The following is a 19,627-nucleotide window of genomic DNA, read 5'->3' on the forward strand; positions in this document are numbered from 1 at the left end:
CTCTGCCGGAGGGGGAATCGATCACGGAGGGCTTCTACATCAACACCATAGCCTCTCTGATGATGTGTGCATAGTTTACCACAGACCTTCAGGTCCATCGTTATTAGATAGATGGCTTCTTCTCTCTCTTTGGATCTCAATACAAAGTATTCCTCGATTCTCTTGGAGATCTATTGAATGTAATTCTTTTTGCGGTGTGTTTATCGAGATCCAATGAATTGTGGGTTTATGATCAAGATTATCTATGAACAATATTTGATTATTCTCTGAAATCTGTTATACATGATTTAAACATCTTTGCAAGTCTCTTTGAATTATCAGTTTTGTTTGGCCTACTAGATTGATCTTTCTTGCAATGGGAGAAGTGCTTAGCTTTGGGTTCGATCTTGTGGTGTCCTTTCCTAGTGACAGCAGGGGCAGCAAGGCACATATTGTATTGTTGCCATCGAGGATAAAAAATGAGGTTTATATCATATTGCTTGAGTTTATCCCTCTACATCATGTCATCTTGCCTAATGCGTTACTCTATTCTTATGAATTTAATACTCTGGATGCATGCTGGATAGCCGTCGATGTGTGGATTAATAGTAGTAGATGCAGAATCATTTCGATCTACTTGTCGCGGACGTGATGCCTATATACATGATCATGACTAGATATTCTCATAACTATGCCCTTTTTCTATCCATTGCTCGCTAGTAATTTGTTCACCCATCGTAGAATTTGCTATCTTGAGAGAAGCCACTAGTGAAACCTATGCCCCCCCGGGTCTATCATCCATCATATTATTTTCCTATCAACTTGCTATTTCTATTTTGCAATCTTTATTTTCCAATCTATACAACAAAAATACCAAAAATATTTATCTTATTATTTTTATCAGATCTCACTTTCGTAGGTGACCGTGAAGGGATTGACAACCCCTTTATCGCGTTGGTTGCGAGGTTCTTGTTTGTTTGTGCAGGTACGAGGGACGTGCGTGTAGTCTCCTACTGGATTGATACCTTGGTTCTCAAAAACTCAGGGAAATACTTACGCTACTGCTGCAACACCCTTTCCTCTTCAAGGGAAAACAAATGTAAGCTCAAGTGGTAGCAAGAAGGATTTTTGGCGCCATTGCCGGTGTAACATCCCAAATTTTCAATTTGGAATGTTACACATAGATCATTCTTGCGTATCATATTTTATTGCATTTCGTCTCTCGATCCTCGAAATCCTAAGCAACTCAAGGACCCTCGAAGAGAGTTGGGGATTTTCCAGATTTCATATTTGATTTATATCAAATGCTGAATCGAGGATTTTGGTTTTAATTATTTTTCTCTCCGAAAATATTTCATATTAATATATGAGAGGAGATAATATGACTTCTCGAAAATAAATGGAATATTAGAGGAAAAATATTAAAATCAAATTTTGCTTTTATTTTGCTTTTATTTGTAGTTTTGGTTGCATTAGAAAAATTGCACGTTTTCAAAAATTGCATTTTAGGGCCAAGAAAATGTTCATCTCGTTCTAAATATTTTATTTAGACGGAGAAAATTTGTTTTTACATTTTTAGAATTTTATTTTATTTTCTAGGATTTTTCGGAGTTTCGGCGGAATTGTTTTTAAAAAAAACGCGCCTAGGCCTAGCTGGGCCGAAGCCCAGCACCGGCCCACCTCGCCCCCGCGCCGCCATCTCCTAGCGGGACTGCACCACCGCCGCCGCCCACAGGGAGTCCGGCTCGGACTCCTGTTCCCAAGGCACCTCCGCCCCGCCCCCTTTTAAAGCCGCCCCCCCCCGTCGTCCTTGGAGCCCCACCCCGGCGCGAGCCGCCGCCGAAGCCGCCGCCGCCCACCGCTGCTGCCGAGCCGCCTTCGCCGCTGCCGCCACCGCCTTCGCCGCGAGTCGTCGCCCCTCACCGGAGCCCCGCGGTGTCGGACCTCGCAGGAGGTTAGCGCCGTTCGGTTTTTTTAGAAACCGGATCAGTTTTCGTTAGAAAACCCTAGCCGTTTTTTTTCGGTTCGCCGGTTTTCTTTTCGGTTTTTCTTTTTAGCGGACGTTTGTTTTAACGAATGATTTTCGCCCGTTAGTTATAGATAACGAACGCTCATTCGTTAGCATGTTCGTCAGTTTTCTTTTATCGGTTTAATCCGCGATTATTTCTGATCGCGATTTCTGATCCGATTTTCATTTTAGTTTTTCTTTTCGCTCGTTAGTCGGAATCAGGCGATTCAAGCGCCTAGATCTTCGTCTCGAGACCCTCTTTTCGTTTAACCAACTTGCACAAGTTTTTGCTACTGTAAAATTTGATCTAGGTCCATATTAGTAAACGGATCTTGTTTCTTTCGCCGTTTGAGTTTCGTTGCTCTGTTTGATTCGTTTCTTTTTGCAAACTTGAGTTCTTAAGTTGAACTTTATGGTTAGATCTTCTTATTTGAGATTACCCGTGTTTCTTAGCTTGATTGCTTATGTATGCTATTGTTTGTTTGCGATAGAATTCCCGGAGTGCGAAGCGTGTTATTTGGAGTCTCTAGGTTACGCGGATCGTCAGCAAGGCAAGTAACACTTTGATCATACCCCTTTATCACCCAGTTTTTATGCATTAGTTTCAATCCTCAAACATTGCATGGTTAGGATGTCATTAACATATGGGTTGAGATGTAGTTGATGAGGTAGAACCTATTGCCCTGTTACATTCAAACCATTGGGAGTTACTTGTACGCGTTGCTTATATTGCTATGCTATGCTCGTAGACGTGGTTTGGGTGAGTGAAATCCATGACAGATGTGAGATTGTTAATTAATGGTTCAACTTAAGGTGGCAACTTAAATACACATCTGGGTGGATTGAGGCACCTGGAGTACCCAGTGTTGCCTGTATTTTTGGAAATCCCGGAGTACCCGTGTGATCTTCCTATGGACCGCCACCCAGGCTCAAAGGGAACTGAGATGATTCATGCTAGAAACTTCCGTGTGTAGCCACAAGCTATTATGGGCTCTAGCATAGTTGAGTAAGTTACGTGAAGCTCTTGAAGAGGTGGATCAGCAGGTAGTGGGTTTGTAGGTTTGGTATGGTCTGCCCGGAGTAGAGAGTTAATGTTTCTGAAAGACTGTGTCTCGGTCATCCGTTTCTCAAACACCCTGTAGTGCGAGAAAACCAACGGAGGAGATCGATTCTTGTGAAGAAAAGTGCGCAAACCTCTGCAGAGTGTATAAACTAATCATGGTTAGCCGTGTCCCCGGTTATGGACAATCTTGAGTATCTAGTACTTGGAGTATCTTAAGTATCTCATCACTCTAAATTAATATTGTTGGGTTGTTAATTACCTTAATTGGGATTGAGTTGGAGGAACCTTCTCAATGATGTTTCAACTACCATGATAGTTAAATTAAAATCTATTCCTTTGTTGTAGGGAAAAATTGGCTTTTCGCAAAACTATAACCATAGAGTTTTCCACCAGCCAAATATGCATGTAGTGATAGCATTATCCTGTTCTTGCTCTACTGGGTTATTTTGCTAGCATATTCCATGTGCTGACCCGTTATCGGGCTGCAACGTATTATGTTGCAGACTTTTCAGACGAGGAGTAAGGTTCGTTAGGTTGTTGCCATGCAGCTCAGCTATGCCGATGGAGTTGATGGACTCACTTAATCTTCCAAGCCTTCCACTGTTATCGTATTAGATGGCCTTAAGCCATATTTATTGTAATAAGTTCTCTTTTGAGACACTCGATGTAATAAGTGTGTGATTGCTACTCTGTTATGAACCCTCGAGTACTGTGTGTGTCAGCATTACCGATCCAGGGATGACACTAAAGCACAGAGACTTGACCGTTTGAGGTCGGGTCGCTACAGCCGGGGAGATCTACGCACAAGTCAAGAGATACCAAGTACCCATCACAAACTCTTATCCCTCGCATTACATTATTTGCCATTTGCCTCTCGTTTTCCTGTCCCCCACTTCACCTTTGCCGTTTTATTCGCCCTCTTCGGTTCGTCCTTCTGTTTGCTCGTGTTACCATGTGCCTTCTATTAGCTTGCATCTTCGCTTGCTAAATATCTATTGTTATGGATCCTCATCCTCGTGCTAATCTTTTTAACAGATCCAATTATGATGAACCAATTGCTAGTGAGTTGAGTGCACTAGATTATCTTTATGGAGTTTTGCTTGAAATCCGTGAATCTGAAAATTGTGATGAAGTGCTTTATAAAGTGATTCACGATAGATCTTTGAATAAAAAGCATGATCGCAATGATGTTATTATAAATTCTATGCATGTCAATTGTGCTAATAATATGCAAAACCTCAAGCTTGGGGATGTTAGTTTTGCTATGACTACTATTTGTTGCAATGATCATGATTGGGGTGATTCTTCTTATGATCATGAAAATTTATTTAAGCCCCATATGAATATGAGATTAAGAATAATGTTTGCAATAATATTGAAAGTGGGTTTGGAAGAGTGTCAACTTTAGATCCCACATATTTTGATAATGTTCAATCTTATGAGGTTTTTGATAAAAGTTGGTTTGGAGAGGTCATGACTTTAGTTAATGTTAATCCCACTATTTTGGTAGAGTGTCAACTTTGCAGGCATGTGGATCATGTTGAAAATATTTTATGTGATAGCTATTTTGTTGAATTTGCTTATGAACCCACATGTAATTATTATGAGAACGGAAAATATGATTGTAGAACTTTTCATGTTACTAAATTACCTCTCCTTGTGTTGAGATTGCTATTGTTTCTTTCCGCTTCCTTGCATATGCTAGTTTTTGCTTATATGATAATTTGTTCGCCTACAAGATGCCTATGCATAGGAAATATGTTAGACTTAAGTGTGTTTGTCACATGATTTATGATGCTCTGTTTGTGCTTCAATTCTTGTCTTTCATGTGAGCATCATCGAAATCTCAATGCCTAGCTAGGGGCGTTAAACGACAGCGCTTGTTGGGAGGCAACCCAATTTTATTTTTGTTTCTTGATTTTTGGTTATGTTTAGTTATAAATAATTTATCTACCGTCTGTTTAGATGTGTTTTTATGCTTTTAATTAGTGTTTGTGCCAAGTAGAACCTTTGGGAAGACTTGGGGGAAGTTTTTGCGATCTTGCTGTAAAAAACAGATACTTTAGCGCTCACGAGATTTGCTGCCATTTTTTTACTAGAGAGTGAGATTAGGTTGATTATTTTTGCAGATGATTAATAGACAAATTCCTCACCTCCACCAATTTATTTCAGAATTTGTGAGGTTACAGAAGTATTCGAAACCTACAAATTACTACAGACTGTTCTGTTTTTGATAGATTTTGTTTTTCGTGTGTTGTTTGCTTATTTTGGTGAATCTATGGCTAGTGTCGGGGGGCGGGGGGGGGGGGGGGGGTATGAACCATAGGGAGCACAATATTCGAACCTTTCAAGTCATTCCTAGCCTGATCGGCTATATCATTATCCTGCAACTTTTTAACTGTGCTACCTGGTCTGTCCCGGAGCACAATATTCGACGATGAGCTAAGCTTATATCGATCTTCCTTGGCATATCATTTCGCCTTAAACAAATAGCTTGGTTCCGACTTTGTGTCGTACCCCTGGTTCCAATAAACTTGTGCTTCATCATTCCTTTGACTTGATGCCATCGATGATCGATTACATCTTCAAGAAATGTCTCGACAAATGTGTCGTGATCACCATCAACATTTTGGCTCCTTCCAGGATATCAATTTAATTAATGATGAGAAATACTACCCTTTGCTCTCATTGATTTGTGTTATCATCGACCACTTTATTGCTTTTCGTTCAACACAAACTTGTTCGTGCTTTGTGCTATACCTTGAGATCCTTACTATCCAGCAATTGTTCTTCTTTACCTTGGAATATTACCATCTTTTATGTCAAGTATGTCGTGAGAATTTCAGCACCTCTTATGAATTATTGATACAAGTGATGCTTCTCGACATCACCATTCTTTTCTTGGTCCCCGTGTTCCAACCGGAATACCGACAAATGGACTATGATGTGAAAAATCCAAAACTTCTAGCAACCCTATTGCTTGTAAGTTAATGAACGATAGTTACATTCTTTGTGTATTGGATATCGAATCACCCTTCTATCATTGATCTTGCTACCTAAGCCCATTCTTGCTACCTAAGCCCATAATTCGGGTGCACCTTTTCAACCAATGTTTAAATTGTGTATGTTTTCATCGAGCATACACCATTATATCATTTGATCTGATAAATGTTATCTCCTTGTTCACATAATTGTGGAAATCCATCTTTTTGGAAATCTCAATGAATTGTCGCTGAGTCCATCAACCACCTCCTCATCCTCTTCTTGGTTTAATTATGAACTCTTCTTTCGGAACTCGTTTCCATAGTTCATTTCCCGAGAATCTACAATGTCATCTCTTCAATTTGTGTCGCACCTTTTTCTTCTCAGGTATCCTGACACCAATCAGATCTGAATCTCGGTCAGATAGGATGGTTGGAACATATTTCCAATAGTTATAACATTAGTATTTGACTCGATAAGGTGATGTTATGCCTAGATCACCTGGCTGGAGGACCTATTGTTATAGTTCTTTCTTTTTAGCAAGGCTAACCATTCTTCCCTGAGGAAATTGTAAGACTTATTCTATAAGTTATTCCTGATGGATCCTTTGAGTTTCCAAAGTCTGATCTTCACCTGTTGACAATGTCAATGCTATCTCGAAGCATGTCTATGGTACTCCGATTTTCAACAAGAACATTTGAAGCCCAATGTTAAATGTTTCCTGCTCAATTATCCAAACACCGTTGTATGGGTAATGTCATGAAATTTCTCTCCCCTTACCTAAAGAGTTTTCTACATTATATCCTGTCATGGATATCATGCTCTGCTTGTCCTTGGGAAGGATATACCCTTGAAATATGTGTTTAAACACATTTTCCTTTCCATTTGTTCTGTTTAATCTGATAATCATATTTTTCTTTCCATTGTTTGGTTTAACCTTTCTTGTGATCTATATGATCTAAGCAGTAATATTCTCCTGCTTATGTAAACACCTCGATGTACAATTCTGTCAACAAGACCCTGTTACTATTGTTGATGACATTCTGGTAGCCACCGATGGACGAGAACTTTGCCAATTGGTCCGCATCGTTCAACGAGGAGGAAAATGGTTCTCTTCGTCCCTCGCCCTTGGTACCGACGTTGCTGCCGACATAACTGACTGGCTACCCTCTGATATGCCTTGCTATCCTGACCATGCAAGATGTCACCGTTCCTCCTACTTTTAACGCACATGGTGGGCCCATAACCCACAGATCCACAGGATCGAAACCTGACTCTCCTGTACACCCTAGCTCCTAAAGGTTATTCATCATGCTTGGCTTCGTATGTAATTCACGAGCCACCTTCCAAGAGATCATAAATTCTGGTATCATACATAATACTTATTCCAGTTGCTCTAAAACCCTTTCACACTCTGTTTTAGGCAACGAACGATTGACTAGCCACTTGAAACTTCTTACCGTACCTTCTTGCTCGGCTCTCGATGTGTTCCATTCGACCAATTCGAGAGTTACTCATGTGATCATTCATGGGATAACCCCCAAACGATTTCCCCTGATAGCATTCTATCGTTCCCGGGCTGCCCCTTTCTTATTGGTAAGTACGATGAAGTTCACCAAGAAAGGCTGATGACTTATCCTGATAACCCAAAGCTAAGGAATGACGACATCAATGGAAGCGGTCAACTTCTTTGAGAAGAGCAACCACGACCGAGAAGATCCGTTAGAATTTCATAACCTAATCCCTTCCACTTACTCCCCCTCCTAAATCTCGGGACGAGATTTCTTATAGTGGAGGAGAATTGTGACGCCCGGATAATTAAGCTACAATAACCCTCTGCTAATGATGCCACGTCACCTCGATTACTGTTGTTAAACTCGCGTAGATTCAAAACCATTTCGAAATTCAAATTTAAAATAAATTCAAACGGGAAAAGTTTTCAAAAGTCAAGTCTAAAATGTTCAAAGTGTAGCAAATAAATCATAGATGATTATGGTGATGAATCCAAATTAACATAAAAGGTTTAAATGCACTAAACTAAACAAAACAGTAGCAAATACAATTATTTGAATGCTTTTAAAATAATAAACAAATGTTAAACTAGTTTATTTAGTCACCAAACTTTTTAAGGCAGTGGGTTATTCTGAGACATTAATTTACGAGCTATCCTTGTATTTTACAAAACTAGAGAAATTAAAAATAAAGCAAAACATAATAGAAAACAAATAAATAAAGAAAAAGAAAAGAGAGAAACAAAACAACAACAAGAAAAAGATCAAAGCCCCCTCATCCCCCTGGACCTTAGGCCTGCTAGGCCCAACCAACCCTGCTGCTAACCCTAGCCGCAGCGAACTCATTCTCGTCCCCCCCCACTCCTCTCGCTCCCCTCACCATCCCTCGTGCTGCCGCACGCATAGAGGCGAGATGCCTCGTGCCTGAACCCCCCCTCACAACCTCTCCTCCCTCCGTTCGCTCCTGCCTCCATCGAGCCGCGCCGCTGCCATGCCCCGGAGCCGCCCTCTGCCTCCGCTGACCTCGCGCCGCTCCCTCTCCCTACAACCGCCCGATCACGCCCGACGCCGCACCACTATGAACCCATGGCCACCGGCCTCCCTGAGAAGGCCGACGCTTCGAGCGGCTGTCCCTCAACTCCACGTCAACGACAACGAGCAGGAGCTTCACCAAGTCGCCGCCATCGTGTCTTCTTCAACCTCGACCATCTCTCGGATCCCCGTCGAGCCCGCTGCCATCCCTACAACTCCCTGTGAGCTCTCGGTCCTTAGTGACCTTTCCCCCTCCCCTTCTCGTCTTGTAAGCTCCATGGCCGCCGACGCCGTGCCTCGGTCGTCACCCGCCACCGCCGTAGGTGATACGTCTCCAACGTATCTATAATTTTTGATTGCTCCGTGCTATATTATCTACTGTTTTAGACATTATTGGGCATTAGTATCCACTTTTATATTATTTTTGGGACTAACCTATTAACCGAAGGCCCAGCCCAGAATTGGTTTTTTGCCTGTTTTAGGATTTCGAAGAAAAGGAATATCAAACGGAGTCCAAACGGAATGAAACCTTCAGGAACGTGATTTTCTCAACAGATAAGACCCAGGAGACTTGGACCCTACGCCAAGGCACGTAACAGGAGGCCACGAGGTAGGGGGCGCGCCGTACCCTACCAGGCGCGCCCCCACCCTCGTGGGGCCCCTGTTGCTCCACCGACGTACTTCTTCCTCCTATATATATCCACGTACCCCCAAACACTACTAGGAAAAGGCGTACTAATGGCGCACCTAATTTGGCCATTAATGGCGCATTAGTGGTGCGCCATTAGTAGCATGCCATTAGTATATTTTACTAATGGCGCACCACAGGTGCGCCATTAGTGGCGCACCCCAGATGCGCCATTAGTATATACAACAGTGCGCCATTAGTATGCCTCCCAGGGGGCCATGTATACCCAGGTGCTTTGGCATACTAATGGCGCACGACAACAAGGTGCGCCATTAGTAACTTCGGCATACTAATGGCGCACTCTTTAATGATGCACCATTAGTATCCTTTGGCATACTAATGGCGCACTATGATGTGATGCGCCATTAGTATGAATATTAGGTTTTTTATTTTTTATTTTTCTGTTTTTTGCACAGGTTACAAAATGTATAATTGGACAAAATATAGACAGCACACATCAACAACAGATTCATCGAATACAATAGAAGATTAGTCTCTGAATACAATTCATCATTTTAGTCTCCGAATACAAGTCATCATATTAGTCTCCGAATTGAAAAGAACGAACAAAGATAGAACATTATATTACAAGTCTCGAGACCGCGAGTTTGTCTTCAGATTACAAGTCGATATCGATCATCTAAACTACCATCACATAGAAGAGAGCTGCGGTCATCACGATGAGCATCATCACGATGAAACTCGTCTTCATCCGGTTCCTCCAACGCTCCCTCCCCTCTCCCGCTAGATAGCGGGCGTATCTAGATTTGGCCTCGGCCCTAGTGGCGTACCCTTTGTAACTGTTACCGCTGAATCGGTGAACCTGTCTCCGACACTCCTCCCAGTCGTCGTAGACTTCGGGAACCTTACCCTTGTACACGACATACCACGGCATCGCTATGCAGTAGCCAAACGAAACGTTAGTACCAATTCACAGACAATACATAAGCAATATATAAGTATGCAACAGAACGATCGGAAGAGAAAAGCAAGACATTAATAGCATCGATTACATCTTAAGTTGAACGACTCTCGAAACCAAAGAGACATACTACAAGTTCATTAAAGTTTAATTACAACATGAGACTCAAGGGACCGGAGCGTGGATGAAGCCGCTGTCTATCGTGGGAGTCATGAAAGAACGGGCGTTGTCAGCCTGCATTTGTAGGATTGTGTCGATGTCACTGTTGGATAGTTGATTTCTAAGGTAGAACTGCCCCGCGGTACGAAGGACATCTTGATGGATGATTTCCGCAAGCTCCGACTGGATGCGAAAGAATTCTTGTCTGATGTCCGCGTCCTGGATAGCCGACACGCTCGCGACCCAATCTTTGAGTCTACTCAGTAGCAGAAGTTGATGATGGTCCCGTACGATCGCCCGCATGTGATCGATGGCGTAGTAGGCACTCTTCTGACCGCCAGGCGGCTGCTTGACGCAGCAGAACGTCGTATTGTGGGAGAACACGTGCTTGCCGTACTTACGAATAGGCCTGGTGAAGGTGCCTCCAGATTTGACGTAGCCGGGGAGAACATCATCAAGAACCTTCTTGACATTTGTGTAGTCTACGTTCGACTGACGGTCCGGGTCGAAATACGTGGCCATGGAATATTTGGGGCTTAGGAGGATGAGCGTGCAACGTGTGTCACTGCAGAAAACATGGAATGTTAAAAGGAAAACGATCGAAATCTAAGAATTCATATGTTACGGGGCGGTTGAGGGGAGGACTTACTCGGGAAAGTAAGGCACGAGGAAGTTATCCTTATCTTGGTTTGCCAGAATGACGCCTTCGAGGTAAGAACTCGCGACTTGCCGGTCCCCAGCGCTGCCCAAGATCTTGGCACGCATGTGGAAGGGGTCGACTATCACGATGTCCGGGGTCTTGTCGCGAATGATTCGCATCTCCATACTCAGCGAAAATAGCCGAACGAAGGTGTAGTGCAGCGGATGAAGGTTCAACATAGCGTGGATGTCATCAAACCGCAGGACGATCATACCCCCGATGGAGTTATCCACAAAGCCCTTGCCCTCTGGCACCTTGGCCGCGAAAATCGGGTATGCCACATCCTTCTCTCCGAGACGCCGCTTCTCCAAAGAAAGAACACTGTCATGCAGACTCCGCATAGCACCGGTTGCAGCATCGAGCATATTTCTTGGTAGCATCGGCCTACCCGCCACATGCACCCTCCTCGAGATATCCTCAGGTGAAGGTGGCCCGTCCTGAGCACGGATCGTACTCGGTGCCGGCTGGCCCGCACCCTTGTTAGTCTTTCTTTTGCGTGCCTTCTTCTTCTCCTGTAATGGGACCGAGTTCTGCTCACAGACCGCCTTCTTGAGTGTGTTGGGGCTGATCATATTTCGCACCTCGCCTATCTGAGGCTCGGTGAAGTCGGCAGCTGGAGGCGTCTCCTGAGAGCTGAACTGCAGACGACGCCTGTTGCAACTTGGCTTCTCCGTGGTACCAGCTAGATCGCGCACGTCTTTTGTTGGGTTGGGTTCTTGAGAAGGAGGCCCCATGAAGTCGCCACCGTACCCATGATCGGCAGTACTGATCGACGTTGGCAAATGTATCATCGTCGTCGTCGTTCTGATCCTGTGCCATATGCATGTTTGGATCCAGTGGCATAGGGATGTCCGGCACCGTTGCGGCGGTCTTGCCATGGGGCCGACTTGGCGCCGGCACGACTGGCGGTGTTGTCTTTGGGGTGGTGTCCCCCGCCCCCAAACGAATCTGGCTCTTCGGACAAAGCAGGGGCCAGCTCAGGCAGGCGCTGAGGGTCATCATGTCATCATCGTCGGCCCCGACGGGTCGAATCGGAGGTAACAACTCGTCGCAGCCTGGCAGCACCCGAACCAGTTGAACCCTAAACAAGTTGGGTGGCATCTGGGTACCGTGGAACAAGGGGTTGCCCGGTTGAATGATTTTGCCCTTGGAAACATCGACCAACTCGTTGTTCACGAAGTGCAGGAGAGTGCATGGAACATCGGCGGCGCCCTGCGAAAACATGTAGGGCGTCAGGGATGCCCAGTCAAAGGCAAGGAGATGAAGTCCTCGGCCGAGTGAGGCTTAATTAGTTACCGTGATGATGGCGTCGAGCTCGGCTAATGTCGAGGCACCGCCAACGGCGGGCGTGCAGTTGACGGAGGGGCCGCTTGCTGCAGAGGTGCCGGCGGACGTACACCCGAGTGCATTAAGCTCCCGTGCCGGCGTCGGAGACACCAATGCCGCCTCCGCCGGAGACACCAATGGCCCCGCCATCGCATTCTGCGAGTTGCTGGCCGTGAAGCTAGGAATCGGGGGCGGCCCCTATTGGACGCCCGCAATCCACGCACTAATCCCCTGGATCAAGGTAGGCACAATGGCGGTGATCGTCGCTCCGAGTTGTTGTCGCACTTGCTCTTGGACAATCTCCGGAATCCGCGCCACATGTGCCCTGAGTTCTTGAACCTCGCGCGCCTGGCTTTCCGAGCTGGTCTTTTTCTCCTTTCGCCCACCAGTGTTATAGTATGACGACCATTTTGTCGACAAGCCATTGCCGGCCACACGACCAGCTGACGTCGGCTTACTGAGCTTATCCTTGTTCTTCATTACATTCAACGCCCTATTTAGAGTGGTGTCCCAAGGGTTGCTCTTAGTCGACCCCGCGCTACTGCTTTCAGTCGCCTGCGGAAGGAATGTGAACCATTTAGAAATTTGGCTTCATTAATTAGAATGGAACCATATGGAGCTAATTACGCGGGGGTGTATTCCTTACCAGAACAAGCTCAAGCGCCCTGGTCTTCGGATCCGTGGTAAGCTCCTTTGTTTTCGGGTCCTTCTTGTACCGGGCCCTGACAAAGTTCCTGGTCTGCTTGTCACCGTATTTATCGAAGAGGGGCGGTAGGCCTTGCTCGGCACGGTCCGCCTCCTCCTTGTCCCATATAGGCTCCGCCACTCTGTAACCGCCGGGACCGAGTGTGTGTTCCCCTAAGTTCAGCTCCCGCATTTCTTTCCCCCACTTACTTGATTCGAAGCTTGCGGTGCTCGAGCAATTGATCTTGAAGTCGTTGTAGTCATCTTCGGTGATCGAAGGATTTTTCTCCTTGATCTTCTCATAACTCTCACCTTTCTCGATCATTCTCTTCACATTGCTTTTCCAAGTAGACAGGGTCGTTCTCATCTTCGTGAGGGCAGCATTGTTCACTTTATTCCCTTTGAGGCTTGTGTTTTGAAATTCAGCGGGGAACTTGTATCGTTCGTGCAGCTTCGTGAAGAGGAGGTTGCGCAAATTCCCTCGGTCAGGATGCCTGAGGTTCTCGGTGTTGATCGAGACGGTGCTCCGGAGAATGCACCTGAGCTGAAGAGAGTACCCCTTGACTATTCGTTCGGGCGCCGTTGGATTCCCGTTGGAGTCCACTTCAGTAACTTCCTCCTTGAGGGTGCGGAGCACGGTCGGGTGCCGGTCCTTCCGTTGCCTCTTCGGTTGGCTGCCATCTGTGTGTGCGCTGCCATCATCAGTGGTGGCATCCTCAGCGGCACCATCAGTGGTGGCATCAGTGGGGTCATCCTCGGCGGTACCATCAGTGGTCTCAGGATCGGTGGGGAAGGCGGCGTCCTCATACAAGTGAGGTTGTTCCTCCATCTCCTGGGACAGCTCCCAGAATTTCTTGTCGCCCGAACCCCCGGCCTCATCGTTGTTGGCCATGTTTCTCTATAAATAGGAACAAAGTTTGGTCAAAAAGTTGGTTATTGTCAAGGAACAAGATCTCTAAGTTGACCAAATAACCTAATTCTCGAGGAATGTCGCCAAAAAGTTGGTTATTGTCAAGGAACAATTGAGAGATGTTTGTGATATTGCCTAGGTGTTTTGGGATAGAACATGTTAGTGTGTTGTTGCTAAGGTCCAAGTCCACGTTCTCAGGGTAACCTAGTTCTTGAGGGGTGTGTCTAGAAAGTTGGTTGCTGCAAAGATACAAGGTTGTGAGTTTGGTCAAATTGCCTATGATGTTTGTGATATTGCCTTGGATCTTGAAGGCACTGTTGCATGATGCCTTCCTAACCCCCTTCTTCTTGTCTCCTCTCACTATCTCTCTCACACACATGGCAAGCAAGGGTGTCTGAGTGTGTGAAAAAAATACTAAACTAATCCAACCAATAAAGCAAATTAATTTTTATTTCGGTTGAGAATCGGGCACCTTCTAGGTCAAGAAAATTGGGCATGACCTTTGCTAATTTTCTTGACCTAGGAGTGCCCCATTTCTCAACCGAAACGGAAATTAATCAACGTTTCAGGAGAAAGGGGTTATTTTAGAAGATCACAAGTAGCAGCAGCATCACTTGACAAAATCACAACTAGCAGCAGCAACTCGCAGATAGCAGCAGCAGCATCACTTGACAAGTTTCAGACCACATAAATAGCACAAGTGACATGAAAATTCACTTGTAGTGTACTGATAGCACAAGTGACATGAAAATTCCTTTTACTGTGGAACGGGCGTCATTTAGGTAGGGTGGTCTTGCTTCTTCTTGTGGTGTATGATGCTACTTCATCATCGTCGTCATGTTCGATCCTCGGGTCGCCGTACTTGTCGAAGTCTCGCTCATTGGCTACTCCATCCATTCCGATGATCTTCCTTTTGCCTCTCCTCACGACAACACGACTGGGCTTTGACGGGTCGGTAATGAAGAAGCATTGGTCCACTTGGGAAGCCAGTACCCATGGCTCATTTTTCACGGTGACGTTTGCGCCCGCGGTCTTGGATTTGGCTTCGGGTATAACCATGGTGGTGAAATACCGGTCTTCTTTTAGGACGCTCTTGGCCCATCTGACACGGAACATCGGGACCTTCTCTCCAGCGTAGCTCAGCTCCCAGATCTCCTCGATCCTTCCGTAGTATCTGTCCTTGTCGTTACCGGTGTAGGATTCCATCGTTACCCCAGAGTTCTGATAACCATCGCTCTTCATGTCCTTGGCCTCGGTGTAGAATGTGTATCCATTGATATCGTACGCCTCATAGGTCATCAGGTTGTGCTCGGCGCCCTGTGACAAGGCGAATATGAGTTGTTCTTCCGCGAAGAATCCTCATGTAAAGGGTACGACAGAAGCTTCTGCTTGAACCAACGCGTGAAACATGAGTTGTGCTCTTTGAGTATATCTCCGTCCGTCCTCTGTTGGCCTCGGTCATTGTACGTCTTCTTAATAAAGGTTTTATGTTGTACCACCCAAGGATCGACCACGTCTATGTGTTGTAGCGCGACTAGGTTTGCTCTTTCAAAGTCGGCGAGTCGACCCTCGAAGTCGACATGCATTTCGCGACGACCCTCACGGTGACCCCATCCAACGAGCCTGCCGAGGTGCCTGTTGACGGGCAGACCAACGGGGTTCTCGATGCCTAGATAATTCGTGCAGTAGGAGATGCACTCTTCGGTCAGAAAGCCCCTGGCTATGCTTCCCTCTGGACGTGACATGTTGCGAACGTATCCTTTGATGACACCATTCATCCTTTCGAACGGCATCATGCTGTGCAGGAACGTCGGCCCGAGTTGGATGATATCGTCCATGATATGGACCAGCAGATGCACCATAACGTCGAAGAATGCGGGCGGGAAGTACATCTCAAGCTCGCATAGTATCACCACGATCTCTTCCTGTAGCCTTCTGAGTTGCCTCACGCCAACAGACTTCCGAGAAATGACGTCGAAAAAGTTGCATAGGCCAAATAGGGTTTCACGGACGTGCGCGTCCATGATCCCACGGATTGCAACTGGAAGTATCTGCGTCATCAGCACGTGACAGTCGTGAGACTTCATCCCGCTGAACTTCTGCTTCGCTGGGTCTAGGTATCTGCTTATCTTCCCCGCGTAACCGTAAGGAAGTTTTACTCCAATGAGGCAGGTGAAAAACTGCTCGATCTCCTCCTGACTTAGAGTGAAGCACGCGGGAGGGTAGTCATTTCCGGTCTTCTTGGCCTTCTTGCCTTTGCAACGACTTTCTGTGTCCTGCTTCGCCTCATCATCATCATCATCATCATGATCATCATATATAGCGTGAAGCTCCTGCCTGATGCCCATTGATTTCAAGTCTGCCCTTGCTTTCGGCCCATCTTTGGTCCTCTCTGGCATGTTGAGCAGGGTACCAAGCAGACTCTCGCACACGTTCTTCGTGATATGCATGACATCAAGGCTGTGAGGCACACGGTGGATCTTCCAGTATGGCAAGTCCCAGAAAACAGACCTCGTTTTCCATACCTTCAGCAGCGGCTCTGGCGCCTTTCGCTTCTTTCCCGGCTCTGGCGCCTTTTGCTTCTTTCCCGGCAGTGGGCAGTCTTTCCAATTTTTCAACAGCTCGTCTATTTCCTCGCCGCTCCTCGTACGCGGGCGTCCTCGGGGCTCGGTTTCACCATCGAACAGATCCTTGCGTTTTCTCCACGGGACATCGTCGCGAAGCCACCTTCGATGTCCCATGAACACGGTTTTCGAAGACCCGGGATCTCTATCTAGCTGGCGATACGTTGTGTCATCCATGCACCTGACGCATCCAGAAAATCCGTGGACCACCTGCCCCGCGACATATCTGTGACCGAGATAGTCATGCACCGTCGTGAGCAGCGCGGCTCTCATAGGGAAATATTCTTTCTCTGCGGCGTCCCATGTATTGGCTGGCGTTTTCCACAGCGTGTCAAGCTCCTCTTTCAGCAGCCCCAGATACAGATTGATGTCGTTCCCTGGTTGTTTCGGTCCTTCAATTAGCATACTCATGTGAATGTACTTCCTCTTCATGCACAACCAGGGGGGAAGGTTGTACATCCACACAAACACAGGCCAGGTGCTATGTGTGCTTCTCTGTCTGCCAAACGGATTGACTCCATCGGTGCTTGCGCCCAGCACGATGTTCCTTGGATCATTCCCAAATTCTGGGTCTTCGAAGTTCAACGCTTGCCACTGGCTCGCATCCTTAGGGTGACTCAGCATCTTGTCTTTTTTATCTATCTCCGGATCATTTGCGTCATCTTCTCGCTTCTTCTCCTCCCTATCTGCGTGCCAACGCAGGAGCTTTGCTACCTTAGGGTCCACAAAATACCGCTGCAGACGAGGAGTGATCGGAAAGTACCACACCACTTTTCGAGGAGCTTTCTTCCTCTTCTTGTATCGAGTGATGCCGCACACCGGACATATGGTAGACTCCGCGTGCTCGTCCCGATAAATGATGCAATTGTTCATGCACACATGGTATTTCACGTGCGGTAAATCCAGAGGACACACGATTTTCTTCGCCTCCTCCAAACTGGTCGGGCACTTGTTCCCCTCGGGAAGACGTTCGTGCCAGAATGACATGTTCTCGTCGAAGCATGTGTCGGTCATTTTGTGCTTTACCTTCATCTCCAGAGCCATGAGCGTTACTTTCAGGCGGGTATCCTCGGGCCTGCATCCTTCATACAATGGAGTAACCGCGTCTAACTCAAGTTGATCCATCTTGGCTTTCTCTCGGGCGGTAGCTCTTGCGTTATCCGTCTGCTTGAGAAGCAGCTCTTGAATATGAGGGTCCTGCACCCAGCCCATCGATGGTCCAGCGTCGTCTGCTCCGCCGGCATCATCATCTTCATGATCATGCCCGTCGACTGCTCCGGCATCTTCCTCATCATCATGTCCTGCATCTTCTACATGATGACTGTTTACAGCATCACCGTCGTGATCATCTCCTGGGGATTCTTCGTCTTCTCGCCCGCCCGAGCCGCGGTGGTTGTCTTGCTGCCTTTCCTCATTTCTTGCCCGGCCCCCATGGACGACTTCGTAGTCATCTTCATCACCTTGCCACCGATAGCCATCCATGAAACCACGCAAGAGCAGGTGGTCCCGCACCTGCCCGGATTCCGGGTCCGCAATAAGGCTCTTCAGCTTGCATCTTCGACACGGACATCTTATCTCCGTCTCGTTCTTTTGAAGCATCTCGGCCTTCGCAGACCTCAAAAACCTATTCACGATGCCTTCGGTCATCATGCGGACCATGGTTGCCTGCGGGGTAGAGCAAAACGATATTTTAGAACCAAGAAAAAATTTGGCATGACTTTCCCTAAAAATAGGACCAAAAAGAATGCTTAATGCCAAAATTCTCGCCGAAACGGAAATGAATCAACATTCTGGCAAAATATTGGCAACTATCGAATTTCAAATACCGGTACACCTCCAAACACAAACACATATGCAACACCACAAACATATGCAACACCACGAACATACATAGATCTAGCTAGGCCATAAAAAGTGCATGTGCACATTTTGTAGGGAGAACAACATAAATATAGCTTCCCCCCTTACTTACCTATCAAAACAAGGTAATTTAACCACTTAAATTGAATGAATCTATGGTGGAAATGAGGTGAAAAAGAGGAGGCACCCGAGACAAGGAGGAGGTGGAGAGAATGAAGTGGGGAGAAAGTGAGTGTGGGTAGGAGAGGCTGTCCAAAATATCTTGTTGCTGCACACTTACTAATGGCGCACCAACCCTAAATGCGCCATTAGTAATCCAGGTTACTAATGGCGCACCTCCTGGTGGTGCTCCATTAGTAGTTTTGCAAAAAAAATACTAATGGCGCACTGTCCCACAGTGCGCCATTACTAGTTTAAACTAGTAATGGCGCACGGTGGAATAGTGCGCCATTAGTAGTTTTGCAAAAAAGGGAATAAAAACTATAATAAAAAAAACAACATTAGTGGCGCACTTTCCGGCAGGTGCGCCATTACTAGTTACAACTAGTAATGGCGCACTGTGTCTGGATGCGCCATTACTATATTTGGACAGGCGCACTAGTCAAATTTTTTTTTGATACTAATGGCGCACCCGGTGCCAGGTGCGCCATTAGTAGTTTCAACTATAATGGCGTATCAGTAGGTGGTGCGCCATTAGTATATACTAATGGCGCACCGCTTGTCTGGTGCGCCATTAGTATCAATCCCATCTATAGCCCTTTTTCTAGTAGTGAAACGATCAGAACAGGAGCCAAAACCCTAATTCCACCACCATAACTTTCTGTATCCATGAGATCCCATCTTGGGGCCTGTTCCGGAGCTCCGCCGGAGGGGGCATCGATCAAGGAGGGCTTCTACATCAACACCATAGCCCCTCCGATGAAGTGTGAGTAGTTCACCTCAGACCTACGGGTCCATAGCTAGTAGCTAGATGGCTTCTTCTCTCTTTTTGGATCTCAATACAATGTTCTCCCCCTCTCTTGTGGAGATCTATTCGATGTAATCTTCTTTTTGCGGTGTGTTTGTTGAGACCGATGAATTGTGGATTTATAATCAAGTCTATCTACGAACAATATTCGAATCTTCTCTGAATTCTTTTATGTATGATTGGTTATCTTTGCAAGTCTCTTTGAATTATCA

This window comes from Triticum urartu, chromosome 5, assembly GCF_003073215.2.
Source record: "Triticum urartu cultivar G1812 chromosome 5, Tu2.1, whole genome shotgun sequence".
Classification (NCBI taxonomy): domain Eukaryota; kingdom Viridiplantae; phylum Streptophyta; class Magnoliopsida; order Poales; family Poaceae; genus Triticum; species Triticum urartu.